This window comes from Larimichthys crocea, chromosome X (assembly GCF_000972845.2).
Source record: "Larimichthys crocea isolate SSNF chromosome X, L_crocea_2.0, whole genome shotgun sequence".
In the NCBI taxonomy this organism is placed as follows: domain Eukaryota; kingdom Metazoa; phylum Chordata; class Actinopteri; family Sciaenidae; genus Larimichthys; species Larimichthys crocea.
The window spans coordinates 26476358-26487385 of NC_040020.1; the positions used below are offsets into that span (position 1 = coordinate 26476358).

An 11028-nucleotide genomic window follows, 5' to 3' on the forward strand; every position below is an offset into this window, starting at 1 on the left:
ACTTTGATGCACCGACCTTTCAGAGAGTGTCTCCATGATGTTAACATTTCTGCTTTTTTAAGTGACATATCTTAAAAATGAATGTCGAAGGTCCAGGTTCAGGCTGGCTACAGAACGAGTCAATCTCCATAAGGCTCCATGGTAAAATGTCTAACTTCACAGCAGAAACATGTTTACAGCCTGGTACAAAAAACAGTTTTGGTCTCTATAGCTTATATCCATGTTCATGAAAACTGTACTGAGGCTAAATTTATATAGAACTCACCTGTTCAAATTATATTAAGGCTGAAAGTTATGCATAATTAAGGGTGTAGCCGCTTTGACTGACAGGTAAGTACTGTTACAGATGGCTTGTTTGAGCACCCAGGCGTCATTCAGACCACCGATGATCCACATCTTTGACGATTTTTAGATTGGCAAAGATCTGGCAGAGGCAGAACTACCAACATGAGCATAGCTTGCTGCTGCAGACTCCTAACCAGATTTCTCCAGTATTAATTGTAGTCTTTAAAGCAGCCATGTACAAGGTTTTCTAAATAAAACAAAGGCAAAATTATGAATTTCAAAATTGGAAACAGCAGCTGAGCAAACAATCTCACCACAAAGTGGAGTACTGACTTTTGATATTCTCCCTTTGCAGTACGTAGTGTTTGTATTACACATAACATGCATTTTGTTACTAAATCTTTCGAGACGTCAGTTCCACTATCGTTCCCAAAACACGATAGCAATACGAGTATCCTGTTCTGACATCAAGAGGGCACCCTTCCCGTCATTGTTACCACAGGTTTTATACTTCCATCTTGGCAGATAAACATTGGCGGTTCCACAACAACAAAATCACTCATGCGGTCTTTTTTAAGCTGCACGCACACATGCGCACACACACACACACACACACACACACACAGGAACACACACGAACACACAAACGTCACATAACACAGACATGTATGCCTCTAGAGACTTCCCCCATTTCTTGAAAGCTTTAATCTTATTGGCAGGCCACAAACAATGTTTGCAGTAATTATCCAAATGCATCTGTTTTCCCCCTGAACATCCACTCCCACTTAACTGGATTACTTCTAGAAAATGGCTCTGTGCAGACACAGGAATACTATGATTCTATACATTTTCATCTTATCTTTATATGACATGACTGTGCCACACCAACTAAATGGAAAAAACAGCTTAATATATCTCTTAAAAATCCAGAATCATTTGAATCCACAACTATCAACTTAACTGCTAAAGCCACTTTGATCCCTGAGAGTACAAAATAGGTATGAACCGGTGGTCAAAAATGCAGAAAAACATAAAAAGACTAACAGAAAAACTGGATTCCTTCTAGGCTGACTAATTACCAGTTTGACTGTCTGTGTCAAAAGAAAATTTAAGGGAGTCCAGTGATTAACTACAACCCACTGTGCAGAAAATTAGACATTAGCCCAAAAAAAAGGGTAAAAACAAGAATGCTGGATTGTTTGTTATTTTGACCATTGCTGCTCTTGTTACCTTAAGTGAAGAAAACAAAGTCAGCTTGTATGACCTACATGCAAAAACAGCCAGCCAGAGAGCACAGGATAATCTGAAATGCAAACAGCCTGAATGACAAAGAGAGGTGAGTGTGGACAACAATGACTGGTCACTGTGAACTAACAGATTTTTAAGATCACTTAGTTGAAACAAGAAGGGAAAGATTTATCAACCACTGATCTATAATACTAAGTCTTTTACTTTCATGTGCATAGAGCAGATTGGACTATTTTAGGCAGGCACACTGACTGTGTACATTTTAAGAAGCACAAGTCCATTTTTATGCTTATGGCGATTATTTGAGTGTTCCTTTTGTGCAACGCTGATATCCCCTGCTGGCTGCAGCATGATATGCACTTTATGTCTTGAGTGCAGATACTGTAGTTCACACAGACTGACAGAGTGTGAGTAGTGTTGAAAAATCGCCTCAAAGTCATGTCCAAGTGTTGTCACTTAATCAACTTAATTCACACTCCTACTCCAGAGGAGGAGGTAAAGCCTGATCGATTGACAGCTTCCAGACTTTCCTGTTTGTTGTATCTCTACATAACGTTTAGTGACCTGCTGAAATTCTCATAACAGCAATGCCCGACATCATCCCAAGCAGAAGTCTGACTAGAATAAGCCAGAATAAACGAAAACACCTGTGGAGGTGTGCAGGACCTTTCAAGTCATCAAGCAGAAATGCTAAATATTCGCTGCATCTACCTTCTTAAATGTGAGGATTTCCTGCTTTTCTCTGTTTATATAATTGAATTCAGAATATTTGGGGGTTTGGGGCTGCAACCACGGGCTGCAGGAATAAGAAACAGGGGAAGTCACTGTGTCCGGCAATTATTTGCCAAGAAATAGTTCCAACACGTAATTCCCCCTTGGTTTGTGTATAGATAACAGAACCAGAAGAAATTTATTCGGTGAATTAATCAAAAGACAACTGATAGATTAAAGAATGAAAACAGTTGTTAATCGCAGCATTAATGCCATTACATTATGCCATACAAGGTAACAGCTGAATAATATCAATAAAGACAAAAAGTAAAATAAGAAAACAAACCCTAAAATTGTATCAATGCACATGCACTGTGAGCTCTGCTTTGCTTGTGCAGCATCTACTGATTAAATAGCTGTCTTAGTGCCTCTTGTTACTGTCATTTTGTAGTAAATGACCCTTAACACACAAACACACCGTGACTTCTCCAAATCCACTCAGACATTCAGAGCTACTACGCAGTTAAGAGTCACTGAGCTGGCTGATGTCCAATGTTAATCAATTAGCTTTAACCAGACAGACTTTGCTGTGGAGCCTCAGCAGAGCTCACTGATCGTGGGAGGTTAAAGTGTCACGGGGCAACAGTTCAGCCTGCAGGGCCTTCAGTTACGGTACAAGCTGGTGGAAAACATCAATGCCACCACAGGTCGACATTTGCAATGGGAAAAGATATCTGTTTTTTAGCCGAGTAATCAAATAATCATGCTCAACTTAGAATACAAACATAAACAACATCGACTGGATTACAGGAGATACAGTAACATTGAAATACAGATCTATGTGTCACAAATATTCAGTAACTTTATACACTGAGTTAGAAGTTTATTTGATATATCCGTACAATCTAAAGCAATCTAATATGACAGCCCTGGAATAAGTACTACCTAGGACTATCACATCTGTGATTCTGTGCCATAAAAGCACTGAGGGTTAATATTAGCCATAATCCTTCATTAAGAACCTAATATAAGTATTTGTTTCGGACTGCTGGAAGGTGTTACCATGGGCTGTGTCGACATGTGATGCGCACGTTTTTACAATTGAACATTTCATAGATTAAAAGGAATAGCTTGACATTTTGGGAACTATACTTAAGCGTTAAGATGAGAAGATCAATGTGACTCTCATGCCTTTGTGTTAAATGCAGAACTGAAGCCAGGAGATGGTTAGTTGGTAAAGTACAGTACAGTGTGTACAAGGCTTTCTACAACATTAGAAAGTTATCAACACCTCTTAAGCTCACTTGTAGCCTGTTTGATTTTCAGGTTATCCTAAAACTCTGAAGATTTTTGGTCTCAGGAAACTGTAAGAAGGCAAAGTTCTCAAAAGTTTAATGTTGACTAGACAAAAACAAACAAATTTAATCAGAAATGATCTGTTTAAAGAATATGAATCTGAGTTCTGACTCTGTGACACTGACAGTATATAAAACAGACGCTGTGTGACTCTGGTCACTGTAATGGCAACCATCTGTCGATCAAAGCAGCCATGCTGTTAATTATGCATAACTTTAAGTCTTAATATAATTTGAACAGGTGAGATAAAAAATAAATCAGACTTAGTACAGTTGTCATGAACGGGGAAATTAGCTACAGAGACCAAAACAGTTTTTTGTATTTGGCTGTAAACATGTTTATTTCTGCTGTGCAATTAAACATTTTAATATTAAGGCTTATGGAGATTGACTCGTTCTGTGGCCAGACTCAAGTGGACGTTAGGAGCTGCAGTTTTTGGCACTTCCACGTTGGCTTCACTTCACGGACACAGTGGTTGCCACTTGGTCAGTACTCAACAGTTACAGATATTCAATGCTGCAAATACATTTCCATCTGTGCCATAAAAGCACAGAGGGCTAATCTGCAATCGAATATTCATTAGGAAGGTGGGCAAATGTCAGAGAAGTCTTGATTTAACCCTAAAGGTAATTTCTGAGACCACAGTTGGTGTCACTGTTATATTCGACTGGAATATAAACGAAAAGATGTTTCTAGTATTCTGAAAAAACATCAGAAGACTGTATGTCCAATTTAATCTAATCTACATGTGCAGTGAGTCATCTCACAGGGTGGTTTATTTTGTGATTAGCATGAGAATACTCCACAGTTGCAGTGCTGCAGCACAGTGCACTGCGGTGGTGGGAGAGTTATGCAGCCTTTACTGCATCACTCTCTACTTCATGTTCCCAGAATCACTTACATTCATTCAAACTAATGTCACAGTGACTGAAAAAAAAATACAGCTGCCAAAGAAAAACTACAGATCAGACATCAAAAGAGGTGGACAGAGAGCAGGCAAATGTAATGAGACTTTAATCCACTTAGTTTATCTACGAGGAAAAATGGAGCCATGACCATGTAGCAGGGACGCTTCCAAGGGGGGCTGATACAATTGCTGTAATTTTTCATTAGTGTAAAATCTCCTGAAAATAAGAATTTTTGGGGTTTTGTTACCTTAAAATTAGCTTTTTATAATGACGATGTGGGTCCATTTCCACACAGTCCACCATGTTTCTACAGTTGCCCAGAATGGACAAACTAAACACTGGCTTTAGATAGGGAATGTCTTTTTATGCAATTTGCAGCCACTGTAGTTTTATGCTATGAAAAAGAGGGCAAGGCAACATTATGCAATCAGGAACTACAATGCTCGATGCTGCTAAATCCTGCGCACTGCTCCTTTAAACAATGAGATACAACGCATACTTCACTAAACCGCATGTTACATCCACGTTTGTTGAAAATGTATTTACCCAAATTTCAAATTATTTCTTGACCCCTAACCAATCACACTCCTCATGTCTAAACCTGACCAACCCAACCAACCAACACAATGACTACTAGCCGATTAGAGGCCAATCAGACAGTAGGACGTGTCATTCCTTCGCCATCCTTTCATAGGAAAACAATATTGGCTCTTGTTGAACCGTTGACAAAGAGAGACAACCGTTGAACCACTGTGTTTCTATCACAGCCCAGGATGGACAAACTAAACTTGGTTCGATGGGGCCTTTTTAGTTTTTTGTGTGTTTTGTGGTGACTGTAGTTTCTCCTTTGTGCTAGGAAGGAGAGGGCGAGGCGAAGGGTTGCAATCAGCAACGACACCCCTAGATGCGACTAAATCCTACACACCACAACAACAAGACTAGCTGAATTTACTGAATTATCAAGATCATGAATGGAATATTTCTCTTTAGTTTCTGCTGTGCAAATGAAAAATAAATGTACTGCTTGTATTCTATATGTTAGTTTTCTTTCTTAATTGTTCCCAAATAAATCAGATCCACAGACTTTTTTCATAAGAGATATTTTGACCTGTCATATTTAGAAAAAGCACATTAATTATGACTCCATTCCATCAATTATTTCGGCTGCAATGCATTAAGTAATTATGTTATTTCATTTGTTTGACACGTCCAACCTTTGCTGTGAAGAAGTTCCAAATCTAACTGCACCTACTCATGAATTCAACTAGAAATAATAAAATATGCACAGAGAACTAAATATATCTGTATAAAGTGCAAGAAAACACAGCGGCAGCTAAATTCACTCTTTCCACATATAATCTGGGAGCCGAAGCACTCTGACTGACAAGCAAGCCTGAATATTTATTATAAACATGAAACTATGAAGCAGTGAGTCATAACTCCTCAGAGAGGTCCATTCAAGTTTTTTTTTTACAGATTCAAGATGCTGACACAAACATGACCCTGCTGCAGATTTGTCTTGGGAATAAACCTGCTGTTATGTATAAATTGATTACTGAAGTTTTTTTTCCCACAGCACACATAAATCAACACACAGCCACGTCTGGACTCATGCACTTTATATGATTACATGCATGCATGCTTGATCCAGAAGTCTCACACAGAATCAAAGTGTGAACAATCATTCAATCTCAGCCAAAAACACGCAGGAAGTTCCGATTCACTCACCTAAAATGTGATTTTTTGGGGAAACTACAATGACGCATGCGGATGTATCAGATGAGCGCTGATGTTTGCAGGACTTTCCCCCCTGTTTGATTCGCTGTGATCGTTTCTCCTCTGCATGCACCGTCCCTGTTTGCTGCTCTGCATAAACCAGAACTAAAAGCTGCACACAGAGCCGCTACAGCTCACGTCCACCTCATTTAAAGGGATCCGCCGACAATAAAAGGGAAAGGCAACGGCAGCCGGATGCAGTTAGAGTTAATACCAGTCCAAAAAAAAAAAAAAAAAAAAATCATCAATATTACATCCACGTGTAAAAATAGCCTTGGTATTCATGCATTATTTCTATTTTTCCCTACTGTGGTTATACAAGCTGTTTTGTGTCCTGTCATGTGTGATGATACTTAAGAAAGACTTGAACTATGTTGGAAGCCATGTTCAAAAATGAAATGGTTTTTAAATAAACTTTGGATGCAGGAATTTTTTTTATGAATATAAGATAAGATTAAATAAGGGAAACTGAAGTTTAATGAGTAGTGATAGCTAAATGTTTGCCCTGTGTTCATTATTGTTATTCTGGTACATTTTTGGTGACTTTTCTTTACTGTACAGATAAAATTCATTGATTTTATTTGATATTCATGTCATATATTGTAATCATATTTACAGTCGAAGCTTTATTTTTATGTGACTTTGAGTGCTTTTATGATGTTTTTCCTTTTGCCTACTTGTGCTGTTTTGAAAGTCAGCATACTGATATAAGGTTTCTTTTCCCCGTTTTCACCACTGAAGTTGGATGTTTAGCCTTGTTTGCATCTCTGACCTCCGTCTGTTGATCTTCACCTCTTACCTCTTTAGTCAGGCTAAAGCTGTGTCCTCCCCATTTCCAGTCTTTACTGTCCTAATATTTAACAGGCTGATCTAATTTGTCTATCTAATTATCTAATTCTTCAAAAAGCAAATACGCTGTACTTCTCCAAAATGTCCAACTTTCGCTTTAAGTAAATGCATCTTGATGTTTAGAATAGATAAATGACATTAAAGAGTATCAGCTATAAACAAGAAAAACAAAAACCTCTTTAAAAGGATAAAAACTGTAAATATTTTAAGTGTAACACCAGCTTCTGCTCCTGATGGGACATCCCAGCAAGAGCATTAACTGGTTTCCAGTCAGGCCCCTCCCTTCTTATGAGGGAGGATGTTGCCATGACAACCCTACATTATGCAGAAGCCGATGAAAGACTCTTTTGAGATTAAAAAAAAAGAAAGAAAGAAAGAAAAAAGAAGAAAAGAAAGACAGAAACAAGTTATTTGCATTCCTTTTCCATTAAAGATTTTGTGCGATAGAAAAAAAGGCGGTATGAGGTTTATTGTCTGCTGTGTATTGGATGTGGGGGGAGGGTCAGGGTTGATCTTGATGCATCTGAAGGCCTCACAAGTATTTTAGAAAACCAATGCACTGTGTGTGTGTGTGCCACAGTCAAAGGGCACCTGCTTAGCATGCAGTGCACAATCACAAACTCGTTGCAAAGATTTCCGTTTGTTTCAGCGTCCCACCTCTTGTTTTTTCAAACAGCTAAACAGGTAACGCTTCAAAACTCAAACTTCACGTCGAAAAAGCTCTAAGAAGAAAGTGCACAAGTGGTTTTGAGAATTAAAGACAAACATCATGAAGTTGGCTGCAAAAACATCAATATTCATTATCAAACTTCAGATGTCAAGGGGGCGATTTAGATGAAGAAACATGTAAACACAGTCAGAAAATCTCCAGATCTTACGCTGAGCTAATTCTTAAAAAATAAAAAAACCTAAATATTTAGTTTAGTCAGTTTTACCATAATTTCATCCTGCACTGGTCACAGCTGCCTGCACCTGCTGCTGCCATTAGTCCAGTAGAGCATGATGGGATTAGCAGAGAGGCCTGTGAATTGCTGCTTGAATAATTGACCAACTTCTTTTGTCTCATTCATGCTTCTGTTTTGATTGAACTTATGTTGAAGGCTAAATTGCAATAAACGTTTGATGTGGAAGTGATAATTAGAGGGCTTCTCCAGAGGGAAACAGTTATTAGGAAGGCTGCTGTTAAATGTTCAGTGTCTTGTTTGTACAGCAACCAGGAGATTCGCTGATGATGACAGACAGATATTTACTGTGGGACACGTTTGTGGATGTAAAACAACAAATAAGCATCAGAGAGGTGGAATGTAGCTAAGCACATTTTACTCAGGTACTGTACTTTAATACAATTTTGAAATACTTGTACTTTACTTGAGTATTTCCATGTTATGCAACTTTATCATTGAACTACACGCCACATTTATTTGATTTCAAATATTGATACAAAATATAAATAAATGATATCTTCATGGCATGCTTTCCTTTAGTATATGAAGTAGTTCAAATTAGCTCCACCTTTACCAGCTGTGACATTAAAATGATGCTTAGATATTAATGCACCTCTATTTGTAATCCACTGAAATAATACATATAATATATAATTCTGAAATGGGACCCTCTGCTTAATGGTACATCTGCTTAAGTTAGACTTTAAATGCAGCACTTAATTGTGTATTTCTGCAGTGTAGTGTTGCCTTAAGTAAAATATCTGAATACTTCTTCCACCCCTGGCTTATGTCTATGATCCTTGGCTTTTTAAATTCTAAAAATATCTTTTGTGTCTCAGAACCTTTTAAAAATCCAATAACCAGCTGAATAAATTGAGCACCCAGTCTTCAGGCTGAACACTGGCACTTAACAGTCGAGCTTGAACGCAGCTTTGTGCCTTCAGAAACCATTTTGATGCAGTAAGTGTTGCTTTAATAACAGCAATGATGACGCGTGGACTAAATCAACCAGAATGTGATTGTAAATCTGAATATTAATGCTGCAGCTAGCAATTATTTCAATTATTGTCTCATCTTTTGATTATTTTCATGACTGTTTGGTCTATATTTAATTTACTTTTTATATTTGATATTGGGCTGCTCCGGGACCAGGGGAAACCAATTTTCGTTTCATCCCATGTTTACATGTGTTGTAATGACAAATAAAACTCCTTGAATCCTTGAATCCTTGAATCCTATATGATGTAAAGAAATAGCAAAAACAGTCTATAAAACCCTAAAGATCTGACATCAAAAAGCATCGAATTATTACATTTATTTTATATTTGATATTGGGCTGCTCCGGGACCAGGGGAAACCAATTTTCGTTTCATCCCATGTTTACATGTGTTGTAATGACAAATAAAACTCCTTGAATCCTTGAATCCTTGAATCCTATATGATGTAAAGAAATAGCAAAAACAGTCTATAAAACCCTAAAGATCTGACATCAAAAAGCATCGAATTATTACATTTGTCTAGCAAAAATGATTACTCGGTTATCAAACAGTTGCAGATTAATCTTTTGCTTAAAATATCAATTGTTTCAGCTCTAATATTAGCAAGCTACATAAAGAAAGAGTTCAGCATAGAAGTGTGACCTAATATATAAAAAGTAACATCCAAACAGGAAAAGGAAGCAGTTTATCACATTAATCCAGAGTGTGTCTCACCCCATGTCTGTTTCCTCCAGTTTTCTCTCCGGTCTTGTCTCCCTGCGTCTGTCAGGTCACTTCAGTGGTTTGACTTTCACCATGTGTTCATGTCATGTAGAGCTGAAGACAGGAGGAAGAAGTGGACGTCAGCAGCAGCCACATTGGAAAAGCTTTTCTCTTCTGCACACTGACAAATAACGATTATTTGTTTTACCCTCAAGTTCTCACAAAAAAAAGACACTGAGCATTTCCAAGTGTGTGTTTGTGTTGGATTTTTTGCTCTACAGTCTGGATACAAAGAGGCAGTTGTGTTTGGACTGGCTGCTAATCTCAGTGGCCCTTTGTTTATGTCACACTGATAATCTCCTGTAGATATACAGTAGTAGGATGAAATGAAATCCCAGCGTGTTGCAGAGGCTGTAGCACACATGTGTGTGCGTATACTGCGTTCGTTAAAGGTCAGAGGGATTCAGTGAGAACAATCGGTAGTGACATTGTGTCCTTTAAAGTGATGAGGTGTAAGAGTAAACCATCTCTTAAGAACTCACATGAACTCAAGATTGCATGACAAAGACATGTGTTTAAAAGGTCACAGATTCATTTTCGTCCTACAGTTTCATTTTTTTTGCTTTCAATGCCTGGTGTCAGAGAAAATCAGCTGCAAATATACAAACATTCAGTGCTGGGAGATTTGAAATGTGCTCCAAACCACTTGCTGTAGCAAAACATGCACTGAAAATGGCTCATAAAAAGCAAAAACTTGTGACTCACTCTTTCTAGGGATGTTGCAGAGACCTCCTTCCTGTCCACTTTGGTGTCTGACGTATTTGAGCAGGAGAACATCCTTAAACTCCTCTTTGATCCATCAAAAAAATCCCAAACAAAGACACATGAAACCTTTTCTCACTAACCATGAATGACATCTAAAAATAAGAAGACCCGGCGTCACTACCTCCTGCAGCAAGCAACAGAGTGAAAGTAGAGATCCTACTCCTCAGGTGTTAGGCTGAGCTGCAGGATAAGGAGGGATTGAGGAGGAGCATAATCCCTTGCACATGGCTTCAGCAATTTTGAACTAGAAATAAATGTGCCAAGTCACGAGCGGTTTGACATCTCATGCCAGACAGAGTATATCCAGAATTTAGCCATGCTGGACATGTCTTACTCCAGTATGCGTGATTTCCAAAGAATCTTTCTCCTATTAAACCTGGCTTTTATAGTAACAGTGGGTCCAAGTGTATGTAGCAGTTATGATAA

At 38.2% G+C, this 11028-nt stretch overlaps 1 protein-coding gene across 2 annotated transcripts in view; it reads right to left on the reverse strand.

Moving 5' to 3' along the window:
- trim2a (tripartite motif containing 2a) overlaps nt 1-10694 on the reverse strand; it is a 35261-nt gene extending 24567 nt beyond the window's left edge. The window contains exons 1-2 of one of the 2 annotated variants that reach the window (XM_019274911.2): nt 10543-10694; nt 9790-9891 (exon numbers count right to left, since the gene is read on the reverse strand). The gene's annotated coding sequence lies outside the window, so the exon portion shown is untranslated. Of the gene's footprint in view, nt 1-6236; nt 6465-9789; nt 9892-10542 lie in introns of those variants that run through there. The other variant, XM_019274913.2, reaches the window with a different exon arrangement.
- Nucleotides 10695-11028: the final 334 nt, after the last annotated feature.